Source organism: Pseudophryne corroboree, chromosome 7 (assembly GCF_028390025.1).
Source record: "Pseudophryne corroboree isolate aPseCor3 chromosome 7, aPseCor3.hap2, whole genome shotgun sequence".
Taxonomy (NCBI): domain Eukaryota; kingdom Metazoa; phylum Chordata; class Amphibia; order Anura; family Myobatrachidae; genus Pseudophryne; species Pseudophryne corroboree.
Window position 1 is genome coordinate 48825522 of NC_086450.1, and position 14849 is coordinate 48840370.

Below are 14849 nucleotides of genomic sequence, written 5' to 3' on the forward strand. Positions count from 1 at the left end.
GATACTACATGTAGGATCCAGGGGTCCTGCACGGTCCCAGCGTCATGCTGAGAGCTTGGCAGAAGCGGTGGAACGCTTCTGTTCCTGGGAATGGGCTGCCTGCTGCAGTCTTCTTCCCTTTCCTCTATCCCTGGGCAGATATGACTCTTATAGGGACGAAAGGACTGAGGCTGAAAAGACGGTGTCTTTTTCTGCAGAGATGTGACTTAGGGTAAAAACGGTGGATTTTCCAGCAGTTGCCGTGGCCCACCAGGTCCGATGGACCGACCCCAAATAACTCCTCTTCCTTTATACGGCAATACACCTTTGTGCCGTTTGGAATCTGCATCACCTGACCACTGTCGTGTCCATAAACATCTTCTGGCAGATATGGACATCGCACTTACTCTTGATGCCAGAGTGCAAATATCCCTCTGTGCATCTCGCATATATAGAAAATGCATCCTTTAAATGCTCTATAGTCAATAAAATACTGTCCCTGTCAAGGGTATCAATATTTTTAGTCAGGGAATCCGACCAAGCCACCCCAGCTCTGCACATCCAGGCTGAGGCGATCGCTGGTCGCAGTATAACACCAGTATGTGTGTATATACTTTTTATGATATTTTCCAGCCTCCTGTCAGCTGGCTCCTTTAGGACGGCCCTATCTATAGACGGTACCGCCACTTGTTTTGATAAGCGTGTGAGCGCCTTATCCACCCTAAGGGGTGTTTCCCAACGCGCCCTAACTTCTGGCGGGAAAGGGTATACCGCCCATAATTTTCTATCGGGGGGAACCCACGCATCATCACACACTTCATTTAATTTATCTGATTCAGGAAAAACTACGGTAGTTTTTTCACATCCCACATAATACCCTCTTTTGTGGTACTTGTAGTATCAGAAATATGTAACACCTCCTTCATTGCCCTTAACGTGTGGCCCTAATAAGGAATACGTTTGTTTATTCACCGTCGACCCTTGATTCAGTGTCCGTGTCTGTGTCTGTGTCGACCGACTAAAGTAAACGGGCGTTTTAAAACCCCTGACGGTGTTTCTGAGACGTCTGGACCGGTACTAATTGTTTGTCGGCCGTCTCATGTCGTCAACCGACCTTGCAGCGTGTTGACATTATCACGTAATTCCCTAAATAAGCCATCCATTCCGGTGTCGACTCCCTAGAGAGTGACATCACCATTACAGGCAATTGCTCCGCCTCCTCACCAACATCGTCCTCATACATGTCGACACACACGTACCGACACACAGCACACACACAGGGAATGCTCTGATAGAGGACAGGACCCACTAGCCCTTTGGAGAGACAGAGGGAGAGTTTGCCAGCACACACCAAAAACGCTATAATTATATAGGGACAACCTTATATAAGTGTTTTCCCTTATAGCATCTTTTATATATTTCTAACGCCAAATTAGTGCCCCCCCTCTCTGTTTTAACCCTGTTTCTGTAGTGCAGTGCAGGGGAGAGCCTGGGAGCCTTCCCTCCAACCTTTCTGTGAGGGAAAATGGCGCTGTGTGCTGAGGAGATAGGCCCCGCCCCTTTTTCGGCGGGCTCGTCTCCCGCTCTTTAATGGATTCTGGCAGGGGTTAAATATCTCCATATAGCCCCCGGAGGCTATATGTGAGGTATTTTTAGCCAAAAAAGGTTTTCATTTGCCTCCCAGGGCGCCCCCCTCCCAGCGCCCTGCACCCTCAGCAGGCACGGATAGAGACGGGGGCGATGGGGGCGGTCGCCCCCCCTAGCAAACTCCGTCCGACAGGCAGACAAACTGTCTGTGAAGTCCTGCTCCCTCCTCCCTCCTCCCTTCCTCACTCAGCTGGCTGTCAGCTATTGTCAGTGGCGCCGAGCCGAGCTCCCAGACGCAGCATCTCACAGCAGGTGCCCTTCCTCCCCACTCACCCCTTTGGCCTGGACGGCAGTAAATCAACATATTTTGTTGATTGAGACTGCTTTCTTGTGGCATCTAAACAGTGCTGATAAGACGAGGTCAGGAAGTGGCTGTGTGCTGGGGGCGTGGCTACAGTTACATGACAGGCCTGTGGGCTAATAGAAACAGTATAGTGTTGGGAGGGTAGAACCTGTTCTGTGTACACTGTACACAGGAAGAGGAAGCATAATGGAACTGTGCGTTCCATTTCTTTTTGTCCTGTGTTCCACTTTACTTTGCTGCACAGAGTGAGAGCACACTGCATTCCTGCACCCAGAGACCAGCCAGAGGGACTATCCTGCCAGTCTGCCACAGGGACCATCCTGCCAGTCAGTCACAGGGACCATCCTGCCAGTCAGTCACAGGGACCATCCTGCCAGTCAGTCACAGGGACCAGCCTGTTGCAGAGGGGCCATACAACCGGTAAGAGATCTTATTGTTAAATTCCCTAGGCAGGGTATTACAGGTTTAGTCTCCCATATGTACAATACGATAAAGGGTGTCTGTAATACTGTAGGTGCCCTTATACAGTAGGTTTTAAAACATACCTTGTATTTCATAATGTTAAAAATGACATATCACGTCCTATATTAAAACTATAGAGACGAGCGTAAAAGTACAGAAAGTGTGTATAAAAATACTATACAAAAAAACCTGTGTCTGCTAATTTGTCCTCTATTTGGTTAGTTTCTCATAAATAACACCGTACACATTCTATGAAGTATCAACTTGGAATTGTCTTCACCATATAATTAACCACCTACAAGGTGGCCCCGCTGTAGTCTTACAAATAAGTATTAGTTACAACTGTCTTCAAGTTCCTGTATATTATTGGTCCTATAATATGCATCAAATAGTTTATATATCACTGGGAGAGATCCAGCGCTACTGCATATGTAGGTTGTTCATAAATAGGCCACTTCGGATACAGCAGATGTCACATCTCACAGCATACGTCTCATTAGGCTCATTCAAATGTACCCAAAATGGATGGGATAAGAAAATATGGGGGGGTCATTCCGACCTGATCGTAGCTGTGCTAAATTTAGCACAGCTACGATCATCCACACTGACATGCGGGGGGACGCCCAGCACAGGTTCTATCCCGCCCCGCATGTCAGTCCCAGCCCCGTCGTAGAAGTACAAAAGCATCGGCGATGTTTTTGTACTTCAGGAGTAGCTCCCGGCCAGCGCAGCTTTTGTGTGCTGGCCGGGAGCTACTCGTCGCTGCCCGGGTCGCAGCGGCTGTGTGTGACGTCACACAGCCGCTGCGGACCAGCCACACCTGCGTTGGACGGACCGCGCCTACAAAACGGTGACCAAACGCCGCCGTGCCGCCTCCTCCCGGCCAGCAAACACCTCTGCCTGTCAATCAGGAAGAGTCGATCGCTAGGCAATGACAGCCGTCGCCTGTCAGCCATGCGCCGGCGCACTGCGGCGCATGCGCACTTCTGACCTGATCGCTACGCTGCGATGAATGGCAGCATGCGATCAGGTCAAAATGACCCCCATAGTGAAGTACTGTTTAATAATTTTAAAATTTCACATGACAAAAACATAAACTCCACACAGATCACATGTATTTCCAGTCCCACCCCCCATAGCAAGACGACCCGCCAAATTACTTGGTTGGGAAAGGCAGCCTCTAAGGTCCAAAGCCGGATCCCACCTGGGAAGGACCCGTTTCCAATTCCCAGGTGGGATCCGGCATTGGAGATGTGTAAGGGGGGGTGGGTGTAGTATGTTTTGCCGGCGGTCGGGTTACCGGCGCCCAGCAACAGGCGCCGGGATCCCGACCGCCGGCATGCCGACAGCTGGGCGAGCGCAAATGAGCCCCTTGCTGGCTCGCTACGCTTGCCACGCTGCGGGCACGGTGGCGCGCGTCCAGGGGAGTTGCGAACCCCCAAGAGGGAGAATAGTTGTCGGTATGCCGGGTGTCGGGATTCCGGCGCCGGTATACTGAACAGCCGGCACACTGAATACCACCCGTAAGGGGTAATAATATGCCACTTGTTACCATTTGTATCAATAAATGTTGGTAGTATCCCAAAGATCTCTGATTGATACAATTATTCTAAGTAATTATAGTTATTATCACATTTATACTATTTATCATCTTAATATAAGGTGCTTATATAGAGTCAGTCAATCATCAAGGTTTATAATACTGTATTTCATAACAATGTCAACATATCATAAAACTTGATTGACTGACTCTATTTCAGCACCTCATATTAAGATGAGAAATAGATGAGAATAATTACTCCAGACATTTGTTTTAATTTAATATATTTTTTTGCTATACCCTAATATTAGGGGATTACAACCTTTTATACTTTAGGTATCACAACTGTACATGACGTGTCATAAATTATGATGAACATATCTTTGGAAGATGTAATATTGGGGAACTTTGATTTGATGTGTTGTAGAAGTGATTATTATACCAAACACCCACTAACAAATCCTAAACCTGCTTGGCTGGCAATATATCCCTACCAGCTATTAGGGTGTCATTTATAATCAAGGGATCTCTCCCACTGATATATAGACTGTTTGATACACATTATAGGACCAATATTATGTAGAAACTTGAAGACAGTGGTAACTACTACTTATTTGTGAGACAACAGCGGGGCCACCATGTACAGTAGGTGGTTAATTGGGAAGCAGTCACTTTCCCGGCATATAGGATCCCGGCGATCAGGATACAGACGCCGGAATCCCGACAGCCAAGGAAATGCCAGCAGACGGAATCCCGAATGGGGCCCCTAATTCCTACTCGGGGGGTTGTCCACACCACCCCCCAAGGGGGAATTTAATAGTGTGGCGAGCAAAGCTCACCACCAGGCCTGGAACGTGGTGAGTGCAGCGAGTCCGCAAGGGGACACGCTGCTGTCGTCACTGGGACTCTGGCGTCGGTTGTTTGTTGCTTTCATTGTTGTTATTTATAGCTATTTAGTGTTTTGCTTAAAATAAAGCAAATAAACTTAAAATATATTTATTTGTGTGATGGAGGAATTGGGACTGGATAGGGGAGGAGTCAAGACTGAAGAGGGGAGGAGTTGGGACTGGATAGGGGAGGGGTCAAAATTAAACAGTAAACCGCCCCCCCTAAAAGAAAAGTCTAGATCCGACCCTGCATGTACAGTAGGTGGTTAATTGGGAAGCAGTCACTTTCCCGGCATATAGGATCCCGGCGATCAGGATACAGACGCCGGAATCCCGACAGCCAAGGAAATGCCAGCAGACGGAATCCCGAATGGGGCCCCTAATTCCTACTCGGGGGGTTGTCCACACCACCCCCCAAGGGGGAATTTAATAGTGTGGCGAGCAAAGCTCACCACCAGGCCTGGAACGTGGTGAGTGCAGCGAGTCCGCAAGGGGACACGCTGCTGTCGTCACTGGGACTCTGGCGTCGGTTGTTTGTTGCTTTCATTGTTGTTATTTATAGCTATTTAGTGTTTTGCTTAAAATAAAGCAAATAAACTTAAAATATATTTATTTGTGTGATGGAGGAATTGGGACTGGATAGGGGAGGAGTCAAGACTGAAGAGGGGAGGAGTTGGGACTGGATAGGGGAGGGGTCAAAATTAAACAGTAAACCGCCCCCCCTAAAAGAAAAGTCTAGATCCGACCCTGACCCTCAGTGACTGCCGTGTGAAGTGTGCTGAGAGGAAATGGCGCACAGCTGCAGTGCTGTGCGCTACCTTAAGAAGACTGAGGAGTCTTCTGCCGCCGATTCTGGACCTCTTCTCGTTTCAGCATCTGCAAGGGGGCCGGCGGCGAGGCTCCGGTGACCATCCAGGCTGTACCTGTGATCGTCCCTCTGGAGCTAATGTCCAGTAGCCAAAGAAGCCAATCCATCCTGCACGCAGGTGAGTTCACTTCTTCTCCCCTAAGTCCCTCGTTGCAGTGATCCTGTTGCCAGCAGGACTCACTGTAAAATAAAAAACCTAAGCTAAACTTTTCTAAGCAGCTCTTTAGGAGAGCCACCTAGATTGCACCCTTCTCGGCCGGGCACAAAAATCTAACTGAGGCTTGGAGGAGGGTCATAGGGGGAGGAGCCAGTGCACACCACCTGATCCTAAAGCTTTACTTTTTGTGCCCTGTCTCCTGCGGAGCCGCTATTCCCCATGGTCCTTTCAGGAACCCCAGCATCCACTAGGACGATAGAGAAAATTATATAATTAATATGTTGCCGTCCATATATATATATATATACGCATACACACAAGCTGAGCCCAACCCCCCCACCCCCCTCAAATGTACTAGTTACTGAGCATGCATGGCGCCATCTTGTTACTATGCATGAGTGACATAGTGGGAAACATATGTCTCATCATTAGCTCCAACAGTCAACAGTCACCGGCTGGTGAGCTGTTAGTAGCTCCCAGCCCGCTACAAGCTCCACTTCATGCCTGAACCAGTGTAACACTGAGGGCGGGATGTACTAACCTTGCGGTGTACATCCCACCACACATCACATTGATACTAATCGCATATGCATTAACTTATGTGATTAGTATCGCAAAGGACGGCTCTCCTTATAAGAGCTGTCCTTTACTCGGAAATCCATCTGCGGATACGCAGAAGGACGCGGTGGCCGCAGGGCATGCTGGGAGATCCCTCACACAGTGCAATGCAGTAAGAAGCCTATAGGCATCGGAGCCCCGGCGTTGGGGCTTTAGTACATTTGGAAATGCGGTAAAAACCCCAATTACCGATTTTCTGCTTTTGTACATCCCGCCCTGAATATGGCTGTACCCTCACTTATCAATAAACCACACTAGTGGTTAAGCCACTGGACTGGTATGTTACATACCATTACTGTACACACTTCATTTCCAACAAAGGTGGGAGATCAAAATTTGTCAGGGCGCCCATAGTTATTACGGACTTTTCTGCTAATATGTATCCACATTTGTTAGCGTGGGCAAAATATTTGTATATTTTGACTACGGGATATAATATTCAGCTCTGGCATCACAAATCTGTACATTTTTACTTAGTAGAAATGGTTTATAATAAATAAAAAGTATGCAATACTGTGGATTCTGCAGCAAATTGACCCATCACTTATCCCATTAATGTTTATTTTTTTTTAAGATTGCTGCACCAAACATGCTGGGATTACATAGATGAAGATAAGTGTAGTGTGATAATAATATTATGCAATAAAATAGAACATTGCAATGATTTACTGAGAAACTCATGGCTTTTGGTTATAATGTTTAGTTCTAGTTCATGTATTCTTTAGTATATTCTTACCCATAAGCAATTGCAAACCGGGACCCCCGCAAAGCGAAGGTGGCCTTGGTGTGGTGGGGAGCATTGGTCAAGGACATGAGGGCACGTCCTGGCTGCATGTCCCCCATTTTTTTGGCAGCCCCCGAGCTCTAGTATTTACACTGTATAGCTTCCGTGCGCATGTGCACAGCATCTATTCAGGGATAACCCGCTGCTTTGCTCTGCAGAATAGTGATGATCAAATACTCGCCAACCTCACCCCTCACCAGAGGGACATTACGGCCGTGGGTGGGACATCGGTACAGGGACTGAAAAATGGGAGTGTCCCGTTGGAATCGGGATGTTTGGGCAGGGCTGACGATTATTCTGTCTTGGAAGGGAGTGGTCAGCTTGGGGATGTGTGGCCAGGCCTCCTCCTTACTATCAGATCAAAAATATAGTATTCGCACGCCCACACAGCTGGCACACGTGCCGCACAGGGGGACACCGGTGGTTTATGGCAGGCTGGTAAGAGGGGAGAGAGATAAAGTGCCAGCCAATAAGCCCAAGGCTAAGTACATCTGCCCCACAGTGTACATTCTCCCTGGCGGTGATAAAGTACTAGCCAATCAGATTCTAACTGCCATGTTACAGGCTGGGTTTGAATGACAGTTAGGAGCTGATTGGCTGGTACTTTATCACCATGAGATTTATCACTCTCCAAGGTTTGATAAATCTGGGCCATACTGGTAGTTTAGCTGGATACTGCCAAAACACATGCTGTAACCTTAATGTGAATGTGTGTACATGCGATTGTAAGCTCTATCGGTGTAAGATGTGAATGATATATTCTCTGTAAAGCACTGCACAGTACGTGTGCGTTATATAAATGGGATAGTATCGGAATACTAACAGTCGGAATGCTGACTGATCCTGGTATTTTTACCATGACCCTACCGCTAACCCACCCATCCCGCAGCCTAACCCTATACGTCCCCTCCCACAGCCTAACCCTAACTCACCCCTCCCACAGCATAACCCTAACTCACCCCTCCCGCAGCCTAACCCTAACTCACCCCTCCTGCAGCCTAAACCCCGACCTATCTTAACCCTAACCCTCCCACACTAGTGCCTAAAACTAGCCCCAGTACTTACTGTCGGAATCCGTCGGTATTCCGCTGCCGGGTTTCTTACTGTCGGGATCCAGACCGCAGCCCACATAAATATATGTTAATACATAAATGATCAATACAATTCGGCAGCATAACACAGATTTTGTATCCGCGCTTATCACTGCGCTAGTAAATCTGTGTCGACACCTCAATGTGTGATAACTATCCTGTAATTATATCGTCGACACTAGCCAGGAGCAGTGAGCCAGCACTTGTCCATCTTTAGAGGTACTGAAGCGGAATTTTACCTCAGCTGAAGAAGCCCAGAATATCTACAGCCCATAGCTTATAATAAGCGTGTCAGCATCTGCTCAGATATAATGTATTTCATCTGTAGAACATTAGTAGTGAGCACTGCAGACATGTGTCCGGCATACTGCTGCCATCTGCATTATGGAAACTGCTGAAGTGGCTGGAATGCCAGTGTGACATTCCCTTCATTGTGACCCCACCCAGAGCCCTGTATGTTTGCCACTTCTGCTTTTAGGCTTTGGCCGACATTCCATGGTGGTTATATCACTTCTGAATATCGTTACCCTTCTGAACCTGCACTTAGATAACAGATGTTTTCTCTGTTGTATTAGTCTTCATGGCACTTTCAAAAGTTGTTCAATTATTTGGTACGTAGTCGTTATATCGACGCGGTTTGAATAGTAACAGTCACAATGCTGACATGGGTAAAATGTTGACTGTCATAATATTGTGAACACTGACAGGCACAATGGGGGTCATTCCGAGTTGTTCGCTCGTTATTTTTTTGTCGCAACGGAGCGATTAGTCGCTAATGCGCATGCGCAAAGTCCGCAGTGCGACTGCGCCAAGTAAATTTGCTATGCAGTTAGGTATTTTACTCACGGCATTACAAGGTTTTTTCTTCGTTCTGGTGATCGTAATGTGATTGACAGGAAGTGGGTGTTTCTGGGCGGAAACTGTCCGTTTTATGGGTGTGTGCGAAAAAACGCTACCGTTTCTGGGAAAAACGCGGGAGTGGCTGGAGAAACGGAGGAGTGTCTGGCCGAACGCTGGGTGTGTTTGTGACGTCAAACCAGGAACGAAACTGACTGAACTGATCACAGATGCCGAGTAAGTGTGGAGCTACTCAGAAACTGCTAAGACGTGTCTATTCGCAATTTTGCTAATCTTTCGTTCGCAATTTTGATAAGCTAAGATTCACTCCCAGTAGGCGGCGGCTTAGCGTGTGCAATGCTGCTAAAAGCAGCATGCGAGCGAACAACTCGGAATGAGGGCCAATGTCAGCTCAGCAGTCCACGTTAGTTTTAGGATTAGGTTTAGGTGGGGCAGATGTACTAAGCCTTGAAGAGAAATAGAGAGGAGAGAGATAAAGTACCAGGCAATCAGCTACTAACTGTCATTTTTCAAACACAACCTGTAACATGGCAGTTAGGAGCTGATTGGCTGGTACTTTATCTCTCTCCAAGGCTTAGTACATCTCCCCAATATTCAAGCTGTGGTTAGGGTCAGATCATGTCAACACAGTGTCGACATTGTGAATGTCAACGTGCTAATTTGTATTATATGTACACACACATACACACACACACACACACACACACACACACACACACACACACACACACACACACACACACTAAAATCAGGTATATGGATACAAGCACCTAATAGAGCTTAAAGTTATTTAAAATACTTGTTAGAAAAGAAAAAGCATGAAAACCTATATAAAAACATGAAATATATAAAGTGCTAAATTCAGCGTGTATATATATATCTCCTATATATTTGCCTTAATCTGTGACTCTGTGCTCGTAACGCTGGGCGGAGTCACAGAGCTGGGCGGAGTCAACTGCATCTGCTGCAGGGAGCTACTCCATACCCAGTGCCAGCAGCAGTCAGGTGCAAGACCCTCCGATATAGAACCAACCATACTGCCACCTAATTACTAAAGGTAATAGTTGGTGGCGTGGATAGTAGAGGAACTATCCCGCTGGCCTAGCTCCTCCCCCTTGCGTCGTAACTCCTCCCCCTTACGGAAAAGGTCCCTTAGCCCACTTGATTCTAGCATCTACCCTTACAGTATAGGAGGTGAGGATGGCCACCAGCTGCTGTGCCTGTCCTCCCCCCTCCAATCACCTGTGAGTCTGTGACAGCGGGCTGTGTGGGTCTCGAAAAGGGGGCGGAGCTACGGCGTCACGAGGGGCGGAGCTACACGGAATAGAGGGGCGGGGCTACACGGGACCAGACAGCTGAACAATGGTGGAATCAGCATTGCAGGGACGGCCAGCCAGACTTGGTAAGTGGAGGGTGAGAGAGAAATGTGTGTGTGTGTATATAGTGGGTGTGTGTATATAGTGTGTGTGGGTGTATATATGGTGGGGTGTGTGTGTTTGTATATATGTGTGAATTGTGTGTGTGTGAGGTATGTCTGTGTGTGCGCATTTTATGGATGCCACTGCTGGGGGGGCCATTACATGCAAGGACGCTACTAATATAGGGGGGGCATTACATATAAGGACGCTACTACTATAGGGGGGGCATTACGTATAAGGACGCTACTACTATAGGGGTGCATTACGTATAAGGACGCTACTACTATGGGGGGGCATTACGTATAAGGACGCTACTACTATGGGGGGGCATTACGTATAAGGACGCTACTACTATAGGGGGGGCATTACGTATAAGGACGCTACTACTATGGGGGGGCATTACGTATAAGGACGCTACTACTATGGGGGGGCATTACGTATAAGGACGCTACTACTATAGGGGGGGCATTACGTATAAGGACGCTACTACTATAGGGGTGCATTACGTATAAGGACGCTACTACTATGGGGGGGCATTACGTATAAGGACGCTACTACTATGGGGGGGCATTACGTATAAGGACGCTACTACTATAGGGGGGGCATTACGTATAAGGACGCTACTACTATGGGGGGGCATTACGTATAAGGACGCTACTAATATAGGGGGGGCATTACATATAAGGACGCTACTACTATAGGGGGGGCATTACGTATAAGGACGCTACTACTATAGGGGTGCATTACGTATAAGGACGCTACTACTATGGGGGGCATTACGTATAAGGACGCTACTACTATGGGGGGGCATTACGTATAAGGACGCTACTACTATAGGGGGGGCATTACGTATAAGGACGCTACTACTATGGGGGGGCATTACGTATAAGGAGGTTACTAATACTGGGGGGCATTACATATAAGGACGCTACTACTGGGGGGGGCATTATGTATAAGGACTCTATTACTTCTGGGGGGCATTATGTATAAGGACGGTGTTACTACTACTGGGAGGGCATTACATGTAAGGATGCTACTACTACTGGGGGGGCATTATGTATAAGGACGGTACTACTACTGGGGGCACATTATGTATAAGGATGCTACTACTACAGGGGTGGCATTACGGATAAGGACGCTACTATTACTGTTGGGGGGCATTACATATAACTGCTACTACTACTGGGGGGCATTACGTATAAGGACGCTACTACTACGGGTGGGGCATTACGTATAAGGATGCTACTATTACTGTTGTGGGGCATTACATATAACTGCTACTACTACTGGGGGGGCATTATGTATAAGGACACTACTACTATTGGGGGGGCATTATGTATTAGGACGCTACTACTACTGGGGGGGCATTATGTATAAGGATGCTACTACTACTACTGGGGGCCATTATGTATAAGGATGCTACTACTACTGGGGGGGCATTATGTATAAGGACGCTACTATTACTGTTGGGGAGCATTACATATAACTGCTATTACTACTGGGGGGGCATTATGTATAAGGGCACTACTACTATTGGGGGGGCATTACGTATATGGACGCTACTACTACGGGTGGGGCATTACGTATAAGGACGCTACTACTACGGGTGGGGCATTACGTATAAGAGGAATAAGATTGTGCTACATTGTGGCGTAATTTTAAATGGGGGTACTATTGTGTGGCCATGCCCCTTAGTTGTGAGACCACACCACTTTCCCCGATGCACAACAAAGGAATATGGGAGGGCGCAAAATTCATAGTTTGCAGGGGGGGCGCCGAACACCCTAGCACCGGCCCTGGCCACCAGTAGCAAAAGTACACCACGCCCACTGACACTATCTGCAGGGAGGGGAACAGCGCTGATATGGAGGGCACTTGCAGGCAGCGAGTCGCCGCCCGCAGCTCCTCTCCCACCTACACACCATACCTGCCGCCTGACACCCACACCCCAGGGAGAGGGCGCTAGCTCAGGCACCGCTAGATCAGCATCTGCAGCATACAGACAAGGGCTGCCATGCTCAGCGGCAAGCGGTGCGGAGCATGTGCAGCGGGACAGCGCCAGGACGGGACACGCACTAATCAACATTGCTGCTGGGCCGGAGCTCCCTCCGTCTGCAGCCTAAGGACGCGCGCCGCACCTCTCCAGGGAAACACCATGCCTGCCCGCCCACAGGGCTCCGGACGCTTACCTATGCTCCGCGATCACAGCAGCTGACGCTGCCATGCAGGATGGAGGAATGACGCCCGTCAGACGGGGCGGACAGTGTGCGGCGGAACGGGGCCAGGAAGGAATGCTGACCACGACCCATTGCTGCTGGGTCTGAGCTCCCTCCCTCTGCAGTCACCATCTCACAGCAGCAGCCTGGAGGTTAGTGGCCACCACGACCCGCACATCCTTACCTCACACATACCTCACACATACCTCACACATACCTCACATACCTCACACATGAGAGCAAAGGTACACACACTGTGACATCACACCTGTAGCCCACCCCTATATCTGCTAAGTACTAGAGATGAGCGGGTTCGGTTTCTTTGAATCCGAACCCGCACGAACTTCACTTTTTTTTTCACGGGTCCGAGCGACTCGGATCTTCCCGCCTTGCTCGGTTAACCCGAGCGCGCCCGAACGTCATCATGACGCTGTCGGATTCTCGCGAGACTCGGATTCTATATAAGGAGCCGCGCGTCGCCGCCATTTTCACACGTGCATTGAGATTGATAGGGAGAGGACGTGGCTGGCGTCCTCTCCATTAGAATAGATTAGAAGAGAGAGAGAGAGATTGTGCAGACAGAGTTTACCACAGTGACCAGTGCAGTTGTTGTTAAGTTAACTTTTATTTAATATATCCGTTCTCTGCTATATCCGTTCTCTGCCTGAAAAAAACGATACACAGCAGTCACACAGTGTGACTCAGTCTGTGTGCACTCAGCTCAGCCCAGTGTGCTGCACATCAATGTATAAAAGCTTATAATAATTGTGGGGGAGACTGGGGAGCACTGCAGGTTGTTATAGCAGGAGCCAGGAGTACATAATATTATATTAATTTAAAATTAAACAGTGCACACTTTTGCTGCAGGAGTGCCACTGCCAGTGTGACTAGTGGTGACCAGTGCCTGACCACCAGTATAGTAGTATATTGTTGTATACTATCTCTTTATCAACCAGTCTATATTAGCAGCAGACACAGTACAGTGCGGTAGTTCACGGCTGTGGCTACCTCTGTGTCGGCAGTCGGCACTCGGCAGGCAGTCCGTCCATCCATAATTGTATAATTATATACCACCTAACCGTGGTATTTTTTTTTCTTTCTTTATACCGTCGTCATAGTCATACTAGTTGTTACGAGTATACTACTATCTCTTTATCAACCAGTGTACAGTGCGGTAGTTCACGGCTGTGGCTACCTCTGTGTCGGCAGTCGGCAGGCAGTCCGTCCATCCATAATTGTATTATTATAATATATACCACCTAACCGTGTTTTTTTTTTCATTCTTTATACCGTCATAGTGTCATACTAGTTGTTACGAGTATACTACTATCTCTTTATCAACCAGTGTACAGTGCGGTAGTTCACGGCTGTGGCTACCTCTGTGTCGGCAGTCGGCAGGCAGTCCGTCCATCCATAATTGTATTATAATATATACCACCTAACCGTGGTTTTTTTTTCATTCTTTATACCGTCATAGTGTCATACTAGTTGTTACGAGTATACTACTATCTCTTTATCAACCAGTGTACAGTGCGGTAGTTCACGGCTGTGGCTACCTCTGTGTCGGCAGTCGGCAGGCAGTCCGTCCATCCATAATTGTATTATAATATATACCACCTAACCGTGGTTTTTTTTTCATTCTTTATACCGTCATAGTCAGTCATACTAGTTGTTACGAGTATACTACTATCTCTTTATCAACCAGTGTACAGTGCGGTAGTTCACGGCTGTGGCTACCTCTGTGTCGGCACTCGGCAGGCAGTCCGTCCATCCATAATTGTATTATAATATATACCACCTAACCGTGGTTTTTTTTTCATTCTTTATACCGTCATAGTGTCATACTAGTTGTTACGAGTATACTACTATCTCTTTATCAACCAGTGTACAGTGCGGTAGTTCACGGCTGTGGCTACCTCTGTGTCGGCAGTCGGCAGGCAGTCCGTCCATCCATAATTGTATTATAATATATACCACCTAACCGTGGTTTTTTTTTCATTCTTTATACCGTCATAGTGTC

General features: G+C 47.8%; 1 long non-coding RNA gene across 3 annotated transcripts in view; it reads left to right on the forward strand.

Annotated features, from left to right (window-relative positions):
• The first annotated feature begins 1702 nt into the window (after positions 1-1702).
• LOC134944523 (uncharacterized) overlaps positions 1703-14849 on the forward strand; it is a 61996-nt gene continuing 48849 nt past the window's right edge. The window contains exons 1-2 of one of the 3 annotated variants that reach the window (XR_010181889.1): positions 1703-2350; positions 5693-5805. This is a non-coding gene — a long non-coding RNA (uncharacterized LOC134944523). Of the gene's footprint in view, positions 2351-5692; positions 5806-10399; positions 10598-14849 lie in introns of those variants that run through there. The other 2 variants (XR_010181890.1, XR_010181891.1) reach the window with 2 other exon arrangements.